This window comes from Pinus tabuliformis, chromosome 5_2 (assembly GCF_031772625.1).
Source record: "Pinus tabuliformis cultivar Carrire ecotype Pingquan chromosome 5_2, CPIR1, whole genome shotgun sequence".
In the NCBI taxonomy this organism is placed as follows: Eukaryota; Viridiplantae; Streptophyta; class Pinopsida; order Pinales; family Pinaceae; genus Pinus; species Pinus tabuliformis.
The window spans coordinates 25333466-25356949 of NC_142306.1; the positions used below are offsets into that span (position 1 = coordinate 25333466).

At 40.3% G+C, this 23484-nt stretch overlaps 2 pseudogenes; both read left to right on the forward strand.

The window, feature by feature from the left end:
* Positions 1 to 14704: 14704 nt before the first annotated feature.
* Positions 14705 to 14858, forward strand: LOC149157461 (5.8S ribosomal RNA; annotated as a pseudogene).
* Positions 14859 to 15127: 269 nt separating this feature from the next.
* LOC149157462 (25S ribosomal RNA) lies at positions 15128 to 16987 on the forward strand (annotated as a pseudogene).
* The last annotated feature ends 6497 nt before the right edge of the window (positions 16988 to 23484 follow it).

The following is a 23484-nucleotide window of genomic DNA, read 5'->3' on the forward strand; positions in this document are numbered from 1 at the left end:
CCTTTCCTGAGGAACCACAATGATGAGTGGTTTTATTAGCCAGCCTCTTGACCATTACATGTTTTGAGTAGTTCCACCATTGCCGGAACCAGTTGCTACCCTTTATACCACTCATTCCTCCAGGACGAGTCTCCTTTAAGCTCTTTTCTGACTTGTAAAAGATGAAAAGATTTCCAAGTATCTCGTTAAAGAGAATAAAAATGGAGGTCTGCTTTCAGCTCTTTTCCAATCATTTAAAGACGAAAAGATAGCCAATTTTTCCTCTTGACTCGTTAAAATAAATAAGAGGCGGTCGCCTTTAAGCTCTTTTCTGACCATTTAAACACAAAAAGATTATCGGGCCTTTGTCGTTTCAAGCTTGTTACCGGTTATGAAACGACATGCTTCCGACCACTTTTCTACTTTTTCATCTCGAAGTCACTAGTTACCCAAAAGTACTCCTCGATCGTAATGGTCAGGCGGTTCTTTTGAGTATCGTTTTATACTTTTTTGGGCTTGAGAGACAAAAATCTACGAAAAAGAACCCCCCTGGAGTTTTCTTTTCCATGTCTTTTTCAAACTCTCTAAATATGAAAAAGACTCCGAGTTTTACCTATGTCAGACTCGTTAAACCCTGATGACATCAGACTTGTCATCATGACGAGATTCGAGCTTCTCCTTCCTAGGGCTCGTTAAATTATTACTAGGTTAGATTCAATAGTAGATTTATCATTGATTGTCTATAGCAGCTAGTCACTCTTGAGCATCGACAATTTTGCTTCTTGTCGGGTTGGGACATCCATACATCGTCATTTGGCCTTTCGTGGGTTTGAGTTATCATTCTATCCTCATTCCATTCGATTCATGACATCTCCTTCGAGCCTCTGATCCCTTGGTATTTGAATGCTGCCACCCTCCAGAGTCGTGTCGCCGACATGTTCAAGAGTATAATCCTTCTGCAGTTTTCACCCTCGTCTTCTCCTCTGCTACTTTGTTTCACCATCTACAACTTGTTCCTCATCTCGTGTCATTGATGGGGGAAACATTATGGCCCTCCTGCGACGGGTCGTCTCCTGTCGACATCAGCTCATTATCTAGGAGATTGATCTAGAGATCCCCTTTGGTACCTTAGAGTTTGCATGCCTCAATGGCAAGTTCTTCACACCTGACAGTTGAATTTCATCATTGGTCGTCGATTGAGTGATTCCACGAGTGTTCGACTTCATCTCCGTCTTCACACTTCATGGATTGTGCTAGGAAGTACCTTGAGAACCATTAGCATTATTGGTGGTTTCTCTCGTGCTTGTTAACGGTTTTCATCATTGACCAGTAATCAAGTGATGTTCTATCATGCTCGACCTCAGCACATCTATTCACATGTTAGGATTTGTACTATTAGCGGATGGGTTCAAGACCTTGAACTTAGATTAAACATGTTTGGGCTGCATGGATTGGTTTATGATTACATGACTCATTGATGGATGGCTGCGACCATACCTGAGTCTTCATAGATGGCTGCGACCATACCTTTATCATCACCATGGTCTTATTGGCTGGCTGGCTGCATCCATACCACAGACCTATTTCGTATGTCTTTTGGATGGCTGCGCCCATGCCTAGACTACATGTACTTCATTATCAGAGATATCAGTTGTACTTGTGTGCAGGTTCTTCCAGATGGTGTTCCAGTTCAGTCAGTTTCATAAAGCATTTCACCCCTCCCACTCTCTCGGGCTTCATACTTTAGGGGGCATCTGTTACACAGTAATTTTTCACTATCTTCACTCCAGTCTTCCAACTGTCTCATGTGTCCAAATTTGTACATGCTCATGTTAGACAAATGCTCTCTGATGTTGCCAAATGACCCACTTTTCCAAAGGTTTTTGCCTCATCACATCTATTGGCTTAAGAAACATGCTGAAGGGTGCTCCAAAACATTCTAGAAGCACTGCCATCGCGGAAGTACACCTGATTCCCGTGATGGTCGGATTTTATGTGCCATCGTGACTGTTGCTTGTAATCTGAGCGATGACTTAACTAGCTACATTATTCAATAGCGATGTAAGCGTGGAAGATCAGTTATATGCCCATGATGATCCAAATTGGGCGAATTTGTTCCAACAGTCGGCCTTCCAAATGACTCCAGACCTGTTTGTTGGCATAGTTTATGTCACCCTCCTTTCTCTAGCGTGGTTTTTCTGTCATTTGTGCTACCTTCCTTGGAGATAAGCTCACTCTTCCGCCTTTCATGGAGACTCCTTCTCCTATTTAAACCCTCACCATTGCTATGCATTACTAGTTTTTGGAGTTTTTAGTGTTTGGAATGGTTGCTGATAGTGCTGTTAGTATTTGTGAGTTTGTTAGATAGCTGGTGTGAGTGTGACAAGTGTGGGATTGTTGATAGCTCGGGGAAGGTTGTGAAGTGCCTTTGATCTTGTGTAGAACTTGTGAGTGAGAGAGACTTGTATGTTGGGAGATCCATCTTCAAGAGTGAATGCTTGAGGAACATGTTGGTTGGATCTCTTCTGGGAAGGCTTGTGACATCAAGAATTTGGTTGTAAGCTTACTCTTATTTCATAATTAATGCAATCAATGATGTTTTCCTATGTCTTGTATGTAATGTACTTAATAGCTCATGACTTCTTGACTTTGTGAGTAAATAGATCATTGTTGTTCTGGTTACGTGCTTTGTTGTATTTCCTTTGCATTGTTTCAGGTTGATTACTCGTTAGGAGAAGGAAGCGGAAGCTAGAGCAGTGCAACGGAACTCCATCGACCACTAGTTGAGGTAGGCCTCCAACTATGACTGTTTAAGGAAAGCTATTGTTGATCTGTCCTTGTTTGTGACTAGACCCACTCTAGGGCTAGAGGGGTTGCCTTTCTCCGCAGAGGGAACACTTTCCTGCATCACAGGGAACATTGTTTGTTGCTTGTCTTGAGGTCACGCTTTTTTTCTTGTGTGTGTTTACAAACCATGCTTATGCTTGTCCCACCTGTTATCACTAAAAAAAAATATCTAAGAATTTGGATAGCTGGTATGGTTCCAAAGTTTTATGTTAGTCTTGGTCAAGTCATTTTTATTGTTTTGTTTAGGAAGTCTAAATCATAGAGTGGAGTCTTATTCCCATCATCAAATAAGGACAACAATATTGTCTTAGCTATCATTGATCCCTCAATATTTCAAAAGTGACATGCGCTATGAAATCACCCAGGAGTTTTCATAGCGCAAAACCGAGAAAATACACTATGTGCGCCACGAAATCAGGGATTCGTAGTTAGGAGATTTCGTAGTGCAAAACCCAGAATTTACACTGGCTGCATTACGAAATTGGGGATTCATGCTAGATCTTGTCTACCTGTCTAATACATCAAAATCTGTTAATGTTTCATCACCATGTGTCAGTCCATGAACCTTGCTTATCACATGCAGCCATTCATTCTCATCATTAGATTCGTTAGGGGTCTTGTTCGCACTCTTTTCAAATTTAAAAGAGGGTAAGGTAAGGTGAGTTGGTCTTAGTATTTTCCATGTTCCTTCATGCATAGGAAGACAATTAGCAAGCTCAGGGACGAGAAGTCTTTGAAAACTCAAGCAAGGTAGTTCTCCATTTCAAGCTCAAGTGAGGCAGTTTCCAAACTAAGACAGTGCGAGTTCTTTCAAGTCTCCTTGCAGGTGTCTCAAAGAAATGTCTAAATAAAGGAAAAATCATAGATCAGGCTGGTGTCTTAGAGCTAAGCCTGAAGGCTTATATTTTCCCATAAGGAACAGAGAGGTTTGTTAGAAAATTATATATTACGGAGAAATGGAACACATAAAATATTGTAGAAATATAAACATAGAAAACGCATAAAACAAGAGAGACACAGATATATGTGGTTCACCGAGTTTGGGCTACATCCATGGAGAAATAGCTAATCCTTCTTTTATTATATTATCCAGCAAACTGAAGAGATACAACCTACAGTAGATCCGCTGTAACACCCTCTTCACTCTCAATCTCCTCTCTTTTCCTCACTCAGAATACAGATATCCATAAACATAATACAATTCCCTCATATATAGTGAGGAGTTTCCTTCTAGGGAAAAAAACCATAAATTAAACATAACTTCTATTGTTAGATCATCCACCTAACAAACGGCCTAGATTGACTAGAAATTACTAGACTTTTACAAGGCCATTTTACATCTATTTTTAGCTTCGTGGGCACTGCCCCCGAACCCCCGCCGAGGGATCGCTGGCCCCCGGACCCCCCAGCCGGGGGGATTTATCCGCCAAGACCCTCGCGGGGGGGGGGGGGGGGGGGGACAAGTCCCCCTCGCACAACCCCGCGTGGAGGGGTGTACAGTCTTCCTGGGGTATACATCCGGTTGAAACATTTGAATATAGAAGATAATCAGGCTCCACACCCAACAATCTCCCACTTGGAGACTGATTATAGCAACTCCACCGCTACTTCATTTGCTAGACAATGACTCCACTTTGGACCTAGTTGTTTCTCATCTTCTTCATCATACTTGAAGACCAATTGAAACTGAGCAAATTTTCAGTTTCTCCTTGGTTACAACTTTTGTTAACATATTTGCTAGATTCTGTCTAGTGTGTATCTTTTCCAGCTTCAACTATCCATCTTCTAGTGCTGACCGTATGAAATGGTACTTGAGTTGTATATGTTTGGTCTTGGAATGAAACGCAGAGTTCTTTGCAAGATGTATGGCACTCTGGCTGTCACTATATAACCTGCCCAACTCCTGCTTCTTGCCCAATTCATCCAGAAACCTTTGTAACCAAATCATTTCTTTACTAGCCTCTGTAGCAGTAACATACTCTGCTTCTGTTGTTGAAAGTGCAACAACACTTTGGATTTTTGAAACCCAACTGACATCTGTTCCACCTACAATAAACACATACGTTGTTGTTCTCCTCCTGTTATCTCTATCACTTTCCATATCTGCATCAACATATCCTTGTGGAGCAATGTTTGAACCACCAAAGCATAATGCTTGATTTGTGGTACCTCTCAAATACCTGAGAATCCACTTCATCGCCATCCAATGTTCTTTACCTGGATTGTTCATGTACCTGCTTACAACTCCCACTACATGTGCAATATCAGGCCTTTTGCAGACCATTGCATACATTAAGCTTCCAACTGCTCATGCATATGGAACTTTAGACATATGAGCCATTTCTTCCTGAGTCTTAGGATACGCCTCCTTACTTAATTTAAAATGGCTAGCCAAAGGTATATTAACTGGTTTTGCATTATGCATATTAAACCTTTTCAACACCTTTTCTATGTACTCACTTTGAGACAATGTTAATTTGTGATTCTTCCTGTCTCTAGTTATTCTCATACCAAGGATTTGTTTTGTAGCACCCAAATCCTTCATTGCAAATGAGTTTGCCAATTTCCTTTTGAGCACATTTATTTCCTGCATGTTAGAACCTACAACAAGCATATCATCTACATAAAATAACAATATAATATAGCTGCCATCATTTTGCCTTTTGAGTTAAACACAATGATCAAAGTGACATCTAGTATAACCTTGTTCAGACATAAACCTATCAAATTTTAGATACCACTGCCTTGGAGCTCGTTTTAAGCCATACAAGCTGTTCTTCATCCTGCACGCTAGTTTATCCTTCCCTTTTACCCCATATCCTTGTGGCTGCTGCATATATATCTCTTCCTCCAAATCCCCATGGAGAAAGGTTGTCTTTACATCTAACTGCTCAAGATGAAAATCTTCAGCTGCTACTAGACTTAAAATATTTCTGAATGAAGTCATTTTAACAATAGGAGAAAATATTTCATCAAAATCAATACCTTTCTTCTATGCAAACCCCTGCACCACAAGTCTAGCTTTGTACCTCTATTTTCCTCCATCTTCTTCCTTCAGCCTATGAACCCACTTATTCTGCAATGCTATTTTACCTAAAGGCAACCTGACTAAGTCCCAAGTATGGTTATGTGCTAAGGAGTCCATCTCTTCTTTCATGGCTTGCTCCCACTTCTTCGTGGTTTCTACTTGCACTGCTTCTTCATCACATTCTGGTTCACCAGAATCAGTCAACAATACATAATATAATGAAGGAGAGTATAGTTCAGGGGGTCTACTTATCCTTGTAGATCTTCTAACACCACATTCAGGTGTTTGAAGTGCTTGATCCTGTTGTGGTTGTTGTTTTGGATGTTGATCATTATGATTTTTAGGCACCATCACTTTTCCTGTGAAATCGTTAAGCACTATGTATTCTGTATTTTCTTTTTCATGTTTCTTTTCCTGCAACTAATTCTTATACATGACCTTTTCATTGAATATTACATCTTTGCTCCTAATGATTTTGTGATTTTCATAATCATATAAGTGATAACCAAAACCATTAACACCATATCCAATAAAGGTAAATTTCTTTTATTTTGCCTCAAGATTTGTTCTATTTTCTTTGTTAATGTGGATAAAGGCTTCACAACTAAAAGTCTTTAAAAATGAGTAGTTTACCTTTTTACCTGTCCATGCTTCCTTTGGAATACCACCATCCAAGGAACTTGAAGGACCTCTATTTATGAGATAAACAACAGTATCTACAGCATCTGCCCAAAATTGTAAAGGCAATCTTGCGTGCAATCTCATGCACCTTGCACGCTCCATGATTTTCCTATTCATCCTTTCTAACACACTATTTTCTTTTGGTGTTCTTGGAACTGTCTTCTCTCTGCGAATTCCATTCTCTGAACAGTACCTATCAAACTCTTTGCTGCAATATTCACCTCCATTATCTGATCTGAGACACTTCAACCTTTTCCCTGTCTCATTTTCAAACAAAGCTTTCCATTTCTTGAAAGTATCAAATACATCAGATTTATTTCGAATACAATAAATCCAAGTTTTTTGGGTTGCATCATCAACAAAAGTAACATAATAATGAGAGCCACCAAGAGATGATACCTAAGTAGGTCCCCATACATCTGTATGCACAAGCTCTAATTTTTCGCTCTTCTTTTCTTTCCCAACTCTAAGGAATATGACTCTCTTCTATTTTCCATAAACACAATTCTCACTGAATTTTAAATCAACATGTTTCAAACCTGGCAACAAATTTTTTGAGTGAAGAATATGCATCCCCTTCTCACTCATGTGCCTGAGCCTATGATGCCACAATGTTGTATCTTCTCCTATAGATGTTAAAGCATTAACAAAATTAGAAGTACCATTGCATAAATACAATGTACCAACCTTTTCTCCTTTCGCTATTACCAGGGATCCTTTGGTGACCTTCCAGGTTTTATCTGTGGAAGTACTTACACAAGCTTCACCTCCCAAATGCCCTATTGCAATCAGACTTTTCTTCAAATCTAGAACATGCCTTATCTTCTTCAATAGTCGTTGATTTCCATTTTGTTGTTTTATGAAAACTGTACCCATTCCAATGATTTTATAGGTTTTATCATCACCCAATCGAACTTATCCAAAATCTCCTTGAACATAATCATGAAAATGTTTCTTATTAGGTGTGGCATGGAATGAGGCCCCTAAATCTACCACTCAGGCATCAATAATATTTTATAATGAAAGAATCAAAGAATATTGCAACACATCACCTATTACATTCGCTTCATGATTAGTTTCTTGTTGCACATCTCCTTCTTTTCCCTTTCGAGACTTGCAGTCTTTCTTCAGGTGTCCTTCCTTCCCGCATTTCCAACACACTATCCCCGATCTATACTTGGATCTGCCTTTTCTTGACTTACTGCGATATCCTGGGCTCTTTCCTCTTTCCATTTTTCTTCCCCTAGTCTCTGCAGTCAAAGCATTACCTGATGTCTCACCGAAGCTTTTCCTTCGCATTTCCTCGTTAAGTATTGCACTGACAACATCATCAAACTTTAAAGTACTAGATCCAGAGATAGAGTTACTAATGGCCATAACTAAACCATTCCAACTTTCAGGCAATGAGCAGAAAAATAACAAAGCCCTAACTTCATCATCAAAATTTACCCCTACAGAAATTAACTGACTTGTAACTGTATTAAAATGATTAAAATGATCTGCAACAGATCCACCTTCTGACATCTTCATATTAAATAAACACTTCATAAGAAATACCTTATTTGAGGCCGAGGGTTTTTCATATAGTTTGGTCAATGCTGACATTAAACCCTCTGTTGTCGTTTCCTTTGAAATATTAAATGCTACTAACGCCGCTAGGCATAGCCGTATTCTTCCAAGTGCCTTTCTGTCTAGAATATCCCATTCTGTATCTGTCATACTCGTCGGCTTCTTTGTCTTTCTGCTCAATGGTAGGTATAGATATCTCTCATACAGATAATCTTCCATCTACATCTTCCACAGCTAGTAGTTTTGGCCATTGAATTTTTTGACTCTAAACCTACCATCTTCCTCCATTGCTCCCACTCAAACCAAGAACCCTTCTCTCTTGCGAGTTTATCAGTCAAATAGACCTTCAGCTCTAATTCCAGTTTTTAGAAAATTATATATTACGGAGCAATGGAACACATAAAATATTGCAGAAATATAAACACAGAAAACGCATAAAACAAGAGAGACACAGATGTACGTGGTTCACCCAGTTTGGGCTAGATCCATGGAGAAACAGCCAGTCCTTCATTTATTATATTATCCAGCAAATTGAAGAGATACAACTTATAGCACATCTACTGTAACACCCTCTTCGCTCTCAATCTTCTCTCTTTTCCTCACTCAGAATATAGATATCCATAGACACAATACAATTCCCTCATATATAGTGAGGGGTTACATTCTAGGGAAAAAAACACTAAGTTAAACATAACTTATACCGTCAGCTCATCTGCCTAATGAACGGTCCAGATTGACTAGAAATTACTAGACTTTTACAAGGCAATTTTACATCTATTTTTAGCTTCGGGGGCACTGCCCCCGAACCCCCACCGAGGGACCGCTAGCCCCAAGACCACCCAACCAAGGCAATTTACTGACCCACGTGGATGGGTGTATAGTCTTCCTGGCATATACATCCGGCTGAAACCTTTGAATACAGAAGACAATCAGGCTCCACACCCAACAAGGTTGAACATGCATTCAAATAGGTGGGTTGTTGGAGATGTTGTGAAAAACTTTAGGGTGGTCACATTCAAGTAACCAAGGACTTTGCCTTCAATTTAACTGGTTTGAATTCAAGGGTTGGAGTGCTAGAAATACCAGTTTCTCTTGAGGTTATATATATAGTCACAGAGATTCCTAGAGGCCAGGAGAGATGGTTCAAGAACTTCAAATTTCAAATGGCACCCCGCTAAGAATTTTTGAAGCCAGAATTCATAGGCTTGGACTTAACCAAATCAGTGCCCAGAAGCTATGTAAAAGATTCATATGCTAGCTTTTTGTCATGCATCCAAAGATATTTTACTTGTGAAGAGAGATACCATAAGGTGTACTCTTTGCATTTTAAGCTTCTATTATATTTGATTGGAAAAATATCTTTAGACTTAGCTTTTTATCTGTTTCGTAGCTTAGGAAAAATGTTTGATAAGGTTCAATTGCAGAAAGAAGCTTGTGAAACCTCATTGTTCCATCATAGGTTGATCAAGTTAATTGTTTTACATGAGCTTCAGAAGATTGGAAGAGAATGGTTTGCTTTCTTATTTATGACAGGCTTTATAACTGAAACATGACTTAGCCCTAAGGCTAAGGAAATATCTTCACCAGCAGTAAGTCATCAAGAGGAAGCAAGATCAAGTAGGTTTGTAAAATTTAAAGATAGAAAGCAAGTGAAGGAGCCTATGACACCACTAATAGTTTGAGATACTCCTCAAAAGTCTTAGAAGAAGAATGTTCAGATCAAGGAGGTGGTACAAGAGTAGTCTGTTGATAAAATTGTCCAAAGAAGAGTAACCAAAAGTCAATTAGCCAAGGAAAATGGGAAGAGAGTGATTTCTGATGAAAGCCCAGCATCAAAGGAAGTTTGAATGATCTCCTCCAGGCTATTGACATAGAAGAGACCCCTCTGGTCCAAGTAGATTTACTTGAAGCAGATAAGAGCAAAACAAAAAGAGTTAAATCTTCTAGAAAGCTTCAATTTGATGACTAGGTCTTGGAGTTTTTTTTCAAGCCAAGAAGTCTTGTGAATAGAAATTTAAGAAGGTTACAAGAGGCAGATCTAGAAGCAAGTGAGACAGGGGAGGTAGCAGAATTTCTTGAAGAGCCTGTGGTTCCATCAGTACAATCATCACCAATGCACAAAGATTATAGAGGCAAGGTAGTTATCGCTCATGAGGAATAATGTAGCTTTGAGGAGGTCAAAAAGAAATTGGTGTCTGCCAATCTTGAGATTGCCCAACTCAAGAAAAGGGCAAGGAAACATGTAGTTGAAAAAGAAAATTTCAAAAGAGCAAAAGCCAATTGGGAAGATGGAAAATCTCCAAGATATGAAGTAGTGGGCAGTCATGCTCAATATTTCACTTGAACAATCATTGCAATAAAAGAGGCAAGATATGTTAGAAGGGTCAATGAAAAATTAAGAACTAAAATCTGAATGATGAAAAGACAGATTGAAGATTTGAAGATTCAACTGAATGAACCAAAAGAACAGTTTCAGCATAAATGAACCTGACAGTAAGTGAAGAAATTTTGACACAATTTTGATGCAAAACTTACTTTTTGAATATTGAAGATTATTTTTGGATGGACAATGTCAGTTTTGTTTGGCCCATTAGCATATGGAGAAGCCATTAAAAATCCAAAGAATGACAAAAACTTTGTTTTTGACTCACACAGCAGTTTCACAGCGTGCTAGGAAACTGCTAAAGGTGATATATAATGCATAATAGTTTTGTTTTTATGGATCAATCTTGAAATGAAATGGGGACCATTAAGAAATTATGCTGCTATAGAGACACAAAAATACCACTTTAGAAGTTTTGAACCTTAAGTAAAGGCAAATTCAAGAGATGAGGAACATATGGAAACTCCAAACCCTGCGCTACAAAAATAGCAGTCATTTCGTAGCTTAGACAATTTGTCAGGCTTCAGGTAGCATTCAAGAGGTTTTTGTCTTAACATGAGTCTACGAGCAGGATCTATGGATTAATGCAATGCATCACATATGATTAAAGGAGAAAATATGGTCAGTGAACTTCGAGGAACCTCGTTGAAGACCAAAGAAAAAATACAGGGTCAATTTTCTAATATCCAGGAACAGATAAAGGACAAGCAATCAAGGGCCAGCATGGAGTTTAAATTCATCACTTAAGCCAAAGATGAAGAAGGAAAACTGTCAAAGAATTGGTTTATTTCATAGTCAAGGTTGTTTTCAGCATAATAAGGAGTTACACTCCTAGTTGTATTAGGTCTCTAGGACTGCTAGTTAACAACTAGTTGTAATTAATAATTTGTTTAAGGTTCAGTAGATGTCAGGTCAAGTGAAATTCGAATTCCCGTCATGCTGGAGGAAGGAATCCAAGCTTGTAATGAAACTCTATATATGACAAGAGATGTAATGTACCAAGGGTTGGAATTTTTTGTGAAAAGACACTCATATTGTGTCATCATAGAAGACTATGTTTTTATGAAATACAGAGTTTGGCTTTACTTTTCAGGATTCAGAAAGAGTTCAATGCTTGCATTTTTTTATAATTGTTCTCATTTCCTCATTTGTAGTAGTATGAATGTATGTTACTTAGAACTCATTGGCAATGCTCTAACTTCCTTCATGCATTTGTAGATTGTGTTTCCTACATGTTCTTATGTGTTAACTGATATATTGAACTCTTGATGCCTTGACTTCCATGTTAAGCTAATATTTTTGTCATATTAAACATTTTCTGACTGAATGTATGTTACTTAGAACACATTGGCAATGCTCTAACTTCCTTCATGCATTTGTAGACTGTGTTTCCTACATGTTCTTATGTGTTAACTGATATATTGAACTCTTGATGCCTTGACTTCCATGTTAAGCTAATATTGTTGTCATATTAAACATTTTCTGACTCCATACGCCCAATGTATGTTTATTGATTGTGTTTCAACCATTCACACTACTTCATTTGTTTTATAGAGTTAGCCATTTAATCTTTTACTAAAATCTTTAACCTAGTGAGAGAGCCCTCTCAGGTTGAGGATACTAAACCTTAACCATAAGTTGGTTTGAAACAATTATTCAAGGTCTTCCTAATCAGCAACCTATCAGGGTTAGGTTTTGTGATAACACCACCCATCCTTTGTTTTTCTTTCCCCCAATGTGTTTCTGTAGGCGTTTTGGAAGCTTGTTTTTTGGGATCCCTCTCCGATGATCTATTTGACGGGGCATGGTTGCTGTAGTTAATGTGCTTGGGTAATACGATGGATAAACTTAGACTCATTCATAGTAGTGATGCTCAGTCTTTTATTCGTTGGAAGTCATGGGCCAAGGGTGTGAGGCTCCATAGTTATTTGCCTCGAAAAGGTGGTGTTGGTTTATGTGTTGCTTGGGTGAGATTTTTTGTTGGTGGTTGGGTCAAGGGAGTGGTTCCGCACGCACCTGGTACCTCAAAGCTTTCGTGAGGGGAAATTACCATGTTGGGTTCAATATGGGATGGATGAAGAGTGGTTCAACCCATTAGGAAAGCCACCTTAGCCATCTCGACCATTCCTCGATATGCCCTCGCAGAAGGGTTGGGTGTCCAGGTAATGAAAACCCCTCCCTTAGTCTGAGCTCCATCGAGATTGCAATTTTGCTCGCCAATGGGCATGAAGTTGAATTATTATCTCATTCCTTTTTTGTTAAGGGAATTCCTCCTCTCGTGAGACACTCCCATTCTAAGGAGAGAAGTAGCGGGTTGTGTCTTTGTTTCTCCCTTTGGATTGTGGGTTTTTTATGTGACTTGGTCATTTCTTGGTTTCATGTTGTTCACTTTGTGGACATCCCTCTCTTTATTGGCCTTGAACCATCAATATATTTGTGGCCCATGGCTTTCTCCAGCATTTATTGTCATCCCGTGACAACTCCTCTTTGGAGTGTGATTCTTGACCCCCCTTGACTTTCTCGCTGGAAAGGTTGTTGGATGCTTTGTACACAGAGGGGTAAAATAGTGGGGTCCGTTTGCTATTAGTGTATTTTTCATTTGCAACATTGTTCCAGGTTGGGGAGTTGTCCATCTCTCAGTAATGTGGTCCAGACATTGGTCTCATTGTGGTCCTCGTCTTTTCTAGTGGTAAAGTTTAGGTTGTGATTTATTTGCTTGGTTTTTTTTATTGTTGTTTGATATGTTATAAGATAGAAAGAGTGTTGTGCCATAATGTATGTGGGAGGGTGTGAGGAGGTGGGATGCTTCGATTGTGTACCTTTTTTTATTTCTTTCTCCTCGTCATGTTGTTGAGCCTCTCTCTTTTCTTGGGATTTTTGTTTCTTTTGTGTTTTTTTTCTTCCCTTCTTCCTTTTTCCCCTAGCTTTACGAAGAAAAGGTGGGATTGTTGTGGATTGGTGTTCGAGAAGGATGGAAAGAAGTGTGAGTTCCTAGGGTAGCCACCCTAGTCCTCCTTAATCATCATCCCTTGCAAATCCCCCTTTTTTGCGAAGGCACAGAGTTTGGGAAGCTTGTTCTCTGTTTGAGCCTCCCCTTGTGAGTGGATAGACACATTTGATATCTCTTTCTTTCATGTTGTTTGCTTCCCTTCTTCCTTATGTCCCCTAAATTTATGGAGAAAAGGTGTCATTGTTGTGGATTGGTGTTTAGGAAGGACAAAAATCAGTGCAAGTTTCTGGAGGTGGCCACCCTAGTCCTTCTTGATCGTCGTCGCCTGCAGTTCCCCCATTTTTGCGAGCGCATGGGGTTGGGGAGGCTTGTTCTCTATTCGAGCCTCCCCTTGTGAGCTGGTAGCCATGTTTGATATCTCTTTCTTTCATGTTGTTTTCTTCCCTTCTTCCTTTTGGCCCCTAGATTTATGGAGAAAAGGTGGGATTGTTGTGGATTGGTGTTCAGGAAGGACGAAACACAGTGTGAGCTCTCGGGCTGGCCACCATAGTCCTTCTTGATCATCATCCCCTCTAGTTCCCCCCTTTTTATGAAGGCATGGTGTTGGGGAAGCTTGTTCTCTATTTTAGCCTCCCCTTGTGAGTTGGTAGCCACATTTGGTATCTCTTTCTTTCATGTCGTTTTCCTCCCTTCTACCTTTTCACCCCTAGATTTATGGAGAAAAGGTGGGATTGTTGTGAATTGGTGTTCAGGAAGGACGAAATGAAGTTCAAGCTCTCGGGGTTGCCACCCTAGTCCTTCTCTATCATCATCCCCTTCAAGTGCCTCCTTTTTGCGAAGGCATGGGGCTTGGAAGGCTTGTGCTTTGTTTGAGCCCCCCCTTGTGAGCTCGTAGCCACATTTGATCTCTATTTCTTTCACCTTGTTTTCTTCCCTCCTTCCTTTTGGTCCCTAGCTTTATAGAGAAAAGGGGTAACTCTTGTGGACTAGTGTTCGGGAAGGATTAAAATCAGTGTGAGCTCCCAGGGTGGTGACCCTAGTCCTTCTTGATTGTTGTTGCATGCATTTCCCCCCTTTTTACGAGGGCATGGAGCTTGAGAAGATTGTTCTCTGTTTGAGCCTTCTCCTGTGAGTAGGTAAACAAATTTGTTTCTCTTTCTTTCATGTGTTTTTCTTCCTTTCCTTCTTTTGGCCCTTAGCCTTACATTTGTTGTGGGGGGTGCCCCTATTCAGTGTTGTGGCAGATTTATCAGTAATACATGGAAATTACTCTTGGCAACAGATATATCAGCCCTTATTATGATGAACAATGTAGTGAAATGAAATACTTAGTGTGAATTGTAGAATCTCGTGAATCATTGAGTTTTTGAATGCAATTTTAGCTTGAGGCCTCGGTCGAGGGCACGCCTATCTAGGTGTCACAGCCCATTCAAACATGCTCCCTGCAATATATTAGGGAGCAACAGAGTTGGTCGTCCGAGCATAATGTGGTGGGGTTGGCTGAAATACCTCAAGCAATGTTTCATGGCATGTGTCGGCAAGCAGTGATATTGTCCCCTTTGATCGGCAGTCAGCGTTAGCTGATATGGCCTTTGTGTGGCATCACTCGAAATTTATTTGCTCTCTCTTGTCCTCCCATCGGGTAGGGAAGATTTTCCTCCAACTAGAGACATCAACTCGGGTGAAAACACCCACTAAGTTTAAGCATATAATTAAGTGGAGGACAAGAAACTTACAAGGATTCTCCTGGTAGTGGCGAGCGAACCGTTAAGAGCCCAGCATGAAAATTGGGAAGTAGCATCACCTAAATTGTAGTCTGTACAAGCATCCTCAGCACCGGACCTATGCCAAGTCCCTTGGAAGGAGTCACCTAAGAGGGTGATAGCACCTTCAGGTCGGGATCCTGCCACATCACAAGGTGTTTTCAACGAATCTCGTTGTTTGGGAATGCAACCCTAATTGGGTGGTAAATTCATCCAAGGCTAAATATGGGCAAGAGACTGATATCGAATAAGTATCATGAGGGAAAGATGAAAAGGGCTTTGAAAAGACAGTTAAGGAGTTCTTGAAATTTCCAAGAGGGAAGCGGATGGAGGCTGTCGATGCATCTTAGTTAGATGTCGAATGGCTCAGGTTGGTCCAGCGCTTGACTTGACGTGCAAACCAACAATAGCTACTGCATTGCCAAAAGCGCAGGTGGATTACTACCTATTGATTTTCTATTTCGGTGGTTGAGGAACAAAGCATGTGCCCTTCTGGAGGGCCGTGTGCACGTGCGCGCTGATGGTGTTGGTTGGCGGGCTTTCCATTCGACCTATCTTGAAACACAGACCAAGGAGCCTAACATTTGTGTGAGTCGGCGGGTTTGAAAACCTGTGAGGTGCAAGGAAGTTAATGGGTGAGATCCACTCTCTGGGGGGTGCATCGTTAATCAACCTTGACCTTATGTGAAGGGTTCAAGTTTGAACACACCTGTTGGCACCCGAAAGATGGTGAACTATGCCTGAGTAGGGAAAAGCCAAAGGAAATTTTGATGGAGGCTTGTAGCAATACTAATGTGCAAGTAATTCGTCTCACTTGGGTATAAGGGCGAAAGACTAATTGAACCATCTAGTATATAGTTTCCTCTGAATTTTACCTCAGGATAGCTGGAGCTCACGCGTGAGTTTTATCGGATAAAGCAAATGATTAGAGGCATCGAGGGCGTAACGACGTTGACCTATTATCAAAATTTAAATAGGTAAGAGGGTGTGGCTACTCCATTGAGTTGTGCCATGGAATCGAGAGCTCCAAGTGGGCCATTTTTGGTAAGAAAAACTGGTGATGTGGGATGAACTAAAAGTCGATTTACAGTGCTAAGTTGCATGCTAACTTAGATCCCACAAAGGGTGTTGGTTGATTAAGACAGTAGGATAGTGGTCATGGAAGTCGAAATCCACTGAGTGTGTAACAACTCACGTGCCGAATAAAATAGACCCAGAAATGGATGGTACTGAAGCGCGCAACCTATACTCAATTGTTGGAGAAATTGCCTCGCTTCGATGAGTATGAGGATGCAGGGGTCATTGAGAAACCTCAGCTGTGCACTTGGGTGGATCAGCCCTCGGTGTAGATCTTGGTGGTAGTAGCAAATATTCAAATGAGAACTTTGAAGACTGAAGTGGGGAAAGGATCCATGTGAACAACACTTGGACATGGGTTAGTCGATCTTGAGAGATGTGGAAGCCTTATATCAAGGGTGCACTCTACATGAGAATCAAAAGGGAATCAAGTTAATATTCTTGAATCGTGACGTGGTGATGGGCAACAACGTTAGGAAATCTAGAGACATCATCGGGGGCCCTAGGAAGAGTTATATTTTATTTTTAGCATCTTTCCCACCCTATAATTGGTTCACCCAGAGATGGGTCTAGTACTTGGAAGAGCACAACATGTTTTGCGGTGTCCGGTGCACCCTCAATGGCCCTTGAAAATCTGGAGGACCGAGTATCGTTCATGTGTAGTCGTACTCATAACCGCATCAGGTCTCTAAGATGAAATGCCTTTGGTTAATAGAACAATGTAGGTAAGGGAAGTCGGAAAAATGGATCTGTAACTTCACAAAAAGGATTGGCTCGAAGGGCTGGGCCTAGGGGTCTGTGCCCTCAACTTGTGGGTTGTTGGTAGTATGCCCGAGCTACTCTCGTGGCAAGAGTGGGTAGTCACGTGCTGATTGGGCTATGGGTGTAGAATTCCCCCTACTAGGGGATTTTCCCTAGGTGACAAATAGTTAATAAAAACTAGTACAGACAAGGGGAATCTGACTATTTAATTAAAACAAAGCATTGCAATGATCCATGTGGATGCTGACACAATGTGATTTCTGACATCACATTAATGACATGGTCATCTAATTTGTGACATGCATGAATGGATTAACAAGATTCCCACTATCCCTATCTACTATCTAGCGAAACCATACCCAAGGGAACGGGCTTGGCAGAATCACTAGGGAAAGAAGACCCTATTGAGCTTGACTCTAGTCTAACTTTCTGAAATGACTTGAGAGGTGTAGAATAAGTGGGAGTCACTTTCGGTGCAAGTGAAATACCACTACTTTTAATGTTATTTTACTTATTCTGTGGGGGGAAGACTAGGCGCAGCCCTTGTTTTTGTCCTTAAGGCACATTTTGGCGGGTTGATCTAGGCAAAAGAGATTGTCAGGTGGGGAGTTTGGCTGGTGTTATCACTGAAAATGCTGTTGTCAAAATTTTTGGTCTAGCTTAAAGACCGGGTGTTTTCGCAGCGCCTGAATTCTTTTAGCAGTTTCGCAGCGCCATCTATTTTAGTGATTTCGTAGCAAAAGCACTGACTTTGCACTGGCTGCGCTACGAAATTAGGGATTTGCTCTAAGTTTTCAGTGAAGGCCCAAATTCTAAGCACGCCTATGGTATACTGGCTACAACTACTGGGAATGAGGTTGAGGTGCTTAAAGGTCTAGTGTTGACTAAAGGATATAACTTTGATATTGTTTGCATACAATGCTCTGATTTATGGATTTTACAAAACAGGGAAGACACAACGAACAACAAGGGCTATGTAAATTTGCCATTCTTATAGAAAGTTTCATGGTATCAGTTGGAGTTGATGGGCTCCTGAAATCTGCCCTGTTCAATTCAGATAGCAAGGAAATGTGCGCTTCCAACAATTTTTCTTGTAATTTTCAACCCGAACCTTCTTACTGTCATTTTTAGAACTGGCAGGTTGAGTATCGTTCTTGGAATGGCATTGACTCCTAACCAATACAAACCCGAAAGAGTTTTAGCAGATATAAAGGTACTAGTCAATATTTCATCATCTTGTAAACTTTGGTTCCCCAAAATTCCCATGAGTGAAGGGTATTTTGAACCTCTATGATACCCCATTTGGCACAGCAGCTCGTGCTGACATTGTGTCTGATTATTTAGAGAGCAACTGGTCACCATATAAAAATCAGGCAATCGGGGATATTTGGCTGTCACAGGACTTGGATAAATGTTCCCTCTTGCAAGATTTTGCCCTATGGGGACAGCTCATGATACTGGAAGAACCATTTTAATGAATGGTGCTGTACCTACCAAATTGCCATGCTCAGTTGAAAATGTAGTATGGCCACAAAAAGAACGCATGGATTCATCTAAAAGTGATCTGATAGTTGAGAAAGACGCCATTGATGCTGATTTTGGCAATATTTTGAAAACCCTGCCACTGACTAAAGCCTTTCCAATAGTGAAGGCATTCACAAAGAAAGAAGCCATTAGAGCCCGTGTCAGGTCCTCAGCTCAGCAGGAATGTATATCAAAAAGTATTCTATGTAATGATCGTGATTATGAATCTGCTCTTTTGCCAGGCCTTCCTGATGATGTTACCAAGTATTGTCTTGCACTAATACCTCGCTCAGATTTTCAATCACTGAGATTTGTTTCGAAAGCATGGAGGAGTTTCATTCTGAGCAATGAATTTTATGTGGCAAGAAAACTAGCTGGCACCCTTGAAGAATGGTTTTATGTGCTGACTGCAGATTCATGTAGTGGCAAAATGCAGTGGCAAGTTCTTGATTCTGCCCGTGGTAAATGGAAATTTCTTCCATCCATGCCTGGTCCTTTGAAGAGAGCTTTTGGGTTTGCTGTGATAGATGAAAAACTAATGGTCATTGGTGGGTTGGTTGATAATGGCTACTCAGCAGAGGCTTCAGCAGATGCATACAGTTATGATCCAATATTAAATACGTGGATGATGAAGCCGATGTTATCGTAGAGCAAGAGCGGTTGCATGCTTTATCGCTTTTATATGTATGAAAAGGGTCGCCATGATTAATGACACCGGGATAGAGATGTGGCAAACGAAGATATTAGCTGTTCGTTCATTTGCTCTGCCACCGATGAAAGACAGAGACACCTGGTTGATATTTGTTTTTCCTTGCCGGAAAAGGGGTAGTCGAGTAGTGTTATATGCTACAAGGCCGCCATTTTTAGTGGCACAAGAGCTGGCATCGTTAAAAGGGTGAGTGCGCATTAAATAGAAATAAAAGAAGGATGGCGCTTTCATCAAAGGCTACCGTCGTCTTTTCCATCAAGGGAGCATATACCATAGAGGAACCCTTGCCAATCCCGGCAGGACTGTTACACTCGAGCCTCACGATGACCACACCAGTTGGGGCGTTGCTTACAGGGTTTCTGGACAGGAAGCTGAAGATATTGCTTTATCTTATTTAGAAGTGAGAGAGAAGGAATATGACCAAAAGGCCTACGTTGATTTTTATTTTGAAAGGGATTCAACAGAGCCAGCTATATCTGGAGTCCTTGTGTACATTGTATCAACAGACAAGAATTCGAATAAAAATTACCTGGACCCTGCACCATTGGAAATGATGGCTCATCAAATTGTTGGAGCTGTGAGTCTTTCCAGGCCTAACATTGAATATCTCTTTCAACTAGAGACAGCTCTACTTGAGATAGGTTGCAATGACAGTCACGTGACAGACCTCGCAAATGCAGTTAGGAAAGTATTAACATGCAAAGATGGAGATGCTACTTCAAATGGAGATGCAAAGTACTGAACTTCAGTGTGAACTTCAGCAATTTGTTGTCTTATTCACGTGATTGTTTTAAAGGATATTTTGCCGAGCCTTTTGAGTTCTATAATATGCGCTGCCTCAATCTAGAATATCTCTGATGTTATTGTGGATCCATTGAGAGATAAAGTTGTTAGTGCCCACATTGCAGCTTTGATTTCTAGGTAGGTTCTATGCATAAAAAACAGAGTCCCTGTAGGAATTATATCTTCATCGAATCCTTCATCCAAAAGAAAATCAGTGACAGTAGAGAATTAGGAGCACAAGGCTAAATTTTATACTATCAATGCTTTTGACTCTAAATGGGAGAAATTTCTAGATCCAGGGGAGTTCATTGTGATGGTTTCATTAGTTAAGAAAATCCGGAAACTTTACAACAAAAAGATGCAGCTGATTCTGACAGACAAGCCGAAGTTGATATAGGTAGACCCAGTCAAATTGGTACAGCAGGGTGAGATAGTTTGGTTTGATAATCCTAAGGAGCTTAATGTCCAAGTGTTGAATTCTTCCAACTTTAAGATCTGTACTTTGAAAAAGACCACCTCATTTGAAGATTTGAAGGCAGCAAGGAATACTACAGTGACTTTATGTTCCAGTTGGGATTTATGAAGCTTTTTATTGGTTTGATGCTAATCAAGTTGGCTGTGATATGTAATGACAGAAGCAAGCTTCATCTTCTTAAAACTATTTAGGTTCCTAATAGCTGTACAAATGTCTGAAGAGATCATGAATCTAAGCAGAAAATGCTTCAAAGATACATAGGTTCTGTTTTGACATCTACAGCAGTTTCGTAGCGCGCTACGAAACTGCTGTAGAATGCTGTTTTGTGGAAAAACAATGAATTTTGATGATGAGGTCAGTTAATGGTAAAAGAAGGTCTCAAACTCAGGCAGGGAGATCATACATGGGTTTCATAACAACTCAAACAGTGACAGGTGTAGCTCTTGAAGAGAAAATAAAATATTTTGTTTATTTTCATAAAGTTTTCTCAAAGGCAATTTATGACCGAGCTACTAGCGTATTGGTGGGGTTACCAGAATCTTCGGTTGATACACCTGTTGGTCCTTGAAGTATCCAGATCATATAGCATATGGTGGTTATGCGTTGTTAATTGAAGGTTCAAAGAACTTGGAGTGTGGTCTTTAAATGATGAAGAGGAATGGAAGACAGGGGACCGTGGATATAGGGTGATTAATTTTATCAATTAATAAGCTGTCTTACAGCTAGCATTCGAGACCAGCTTGCTCGGTAAATGCTCCCTTAACATATCTTAGCCATAATGGAAATCATACAGCTGTCCAGCATCCAAGAAAGCATCAAGCCTTCGAGGAGAAAGGAATTAATGTTTTAGTTTGATTAGGATTGTGTGCAATTACATTTCAGCACTTTGTAATAAATGCATTAATTAAATAGCATGTAGGAATAATTAATAGCCACCTTCGAGGCTCCCCTCATGCTGGAGGAGGAAGCTCGAGGTGTTTTAGTTTGCTTGCCTATATATGGGCCAAGATTAGATGTAGAAAGGGTTGGATACTTAATAGAAAAAGTGTGTTGTTTTGGGCCACTGTAAGACCTTTTTTGACAGTAATAGTAAAACAGAGTTATTCTCTTCTCAAGATTCTCGAAGGATTGTCATGGTCAAATGAAGTGATGATGTGTTATACCTTATGTTATTTTATGGTTTTGTTGTATGCAATCACTCAGAATTCATAATTATATGCTCTGACTTCCTGTGTATACAGCAAGCTATGTGTGGTGGAATATGTTTGACTTGTAATGCTAAGAGCCTTGATTTCTATGAGATCACTGTGTTTTTCTTGTCTACTTGATATTATAGACTCCATAGCCCAATGAGATATCTTTTGGTGTGTTTCCAACCAGTTATGTTTTCATAAGTAAATAAAGAGTTAGCCATCTAGTGTGTGAAGGATTTTATCAAGAGTTTTGAGAGAGCCCTCTCTGATCAAAGAGGCTAATCTTTGGTCTAAAGATAGGTTGAAATAGTTACATGAGACCATGCTTAGTTGCAGCCCTCAGTACTGGTTTTGTGATAACAGCTGGGGTGGCACATTTTTTAAAAGATAACGTAGGTGTCCTAAGATGAGCTCAACGGGAACAAAAATCTTGTGTGGAGAAAAAGCGTAAAATCTCATTAGATTTTGATTTTTAGTAGGAATACAAACCATGAAAGTGTGGCCTACTGATCCTTTAGATTTTCAGAATTTGAAGCTAGAGGTGTCAAAAAAATTACCACAGGGATAGCTAGCTTGTGCAACCAAGTGTTCATAGCAATGTTTCTTTTTGATCCTTTGATTACAGATCTTCTTATCATTTTGAAGCATAATTCACCAAGTGTTGTATTGTTCACCAACAAATAGGGAACATGACCTAGGTTTAGACCATTGTGAGATAGGTTAGTTTTACCCTACTGATGAACCACACCACAATAGTAATTCAACTTAGTATGAGAGGAACTATTGATTCACACAATTGGTCATTTCGCTTGGTTTAAAAGCTAATGGCGCAAAGCTACTATGTGTCCAAGTATGACTGAGCACCTCTAAGTCAGAATCCATGATAGAAGCAGTGCATGTCACTCTTCGACTGTACCTCAACCCAAAGCAGGGGTGTCACTTTGTCACCCCCAGGGGCCTGTGTCATTTTCAAACTGTGATCATGAAGCATCTCGGTCAGGGTAGCTTTGAAGTTCAATTCCAAATGGTCATTGAGAATAATCCTTTACAAAGGAATTAAATACGTGAAGGGATATTGTAAGTGGTAGAGTTGCCTTGCTACCACAATCTACTAAGATTCAGCCCTTGGTCACCTCGATTTAGAGCTTCACTCTTACCATTATTCAAAAAAATATGGATAATTCTCCCACCTTTGCCACTTCCTCCAAACGAAAATTTTTTATTTCTCACATCTCAGAAATGTTTTGCTTGGGGGAAGGAAATTTGGGGTTTCCATGTTTCGACAAAAAATGTGTCGAAGCCTGGGAAAATTGGGGTTTCCATGTTGCACCTCGATGCCCAAAATTTTGGGTTTCCATGTAGCACTTTGGAGCCCAAAATTTGGGGTTTCCACATTGTGACGGTGCCGAAGCCTCTAAAAATTAGGGTTTCCATGTCATGCCTTAGCGAGAAAAATGTGGGGTTTCCATGTAGAGCCTTAGCGCCCAAAATTTTGGGTTTCATATTGCAACGGAAAAGGTTCTGAAGACTGAGAAGATTGGGTTTTCCATGTCTTGTCCCAGCGCCCAAAATTTTGGGTTCCTACCTGGTGCCCAAAATTTGGGGTTTCCATGTCATGCCCTGATGCCCAAAGTTTTGGGTTTCCATGTCACGCACCAGTTCCCAAAGCTGGGGAAACTTGGGCTTTCCATGTCGCACCCCAGCACCAAAACATGGGGAAACTTGGGCTTTCCATGTCATGCACTAGTGCCCAAGCCCAGG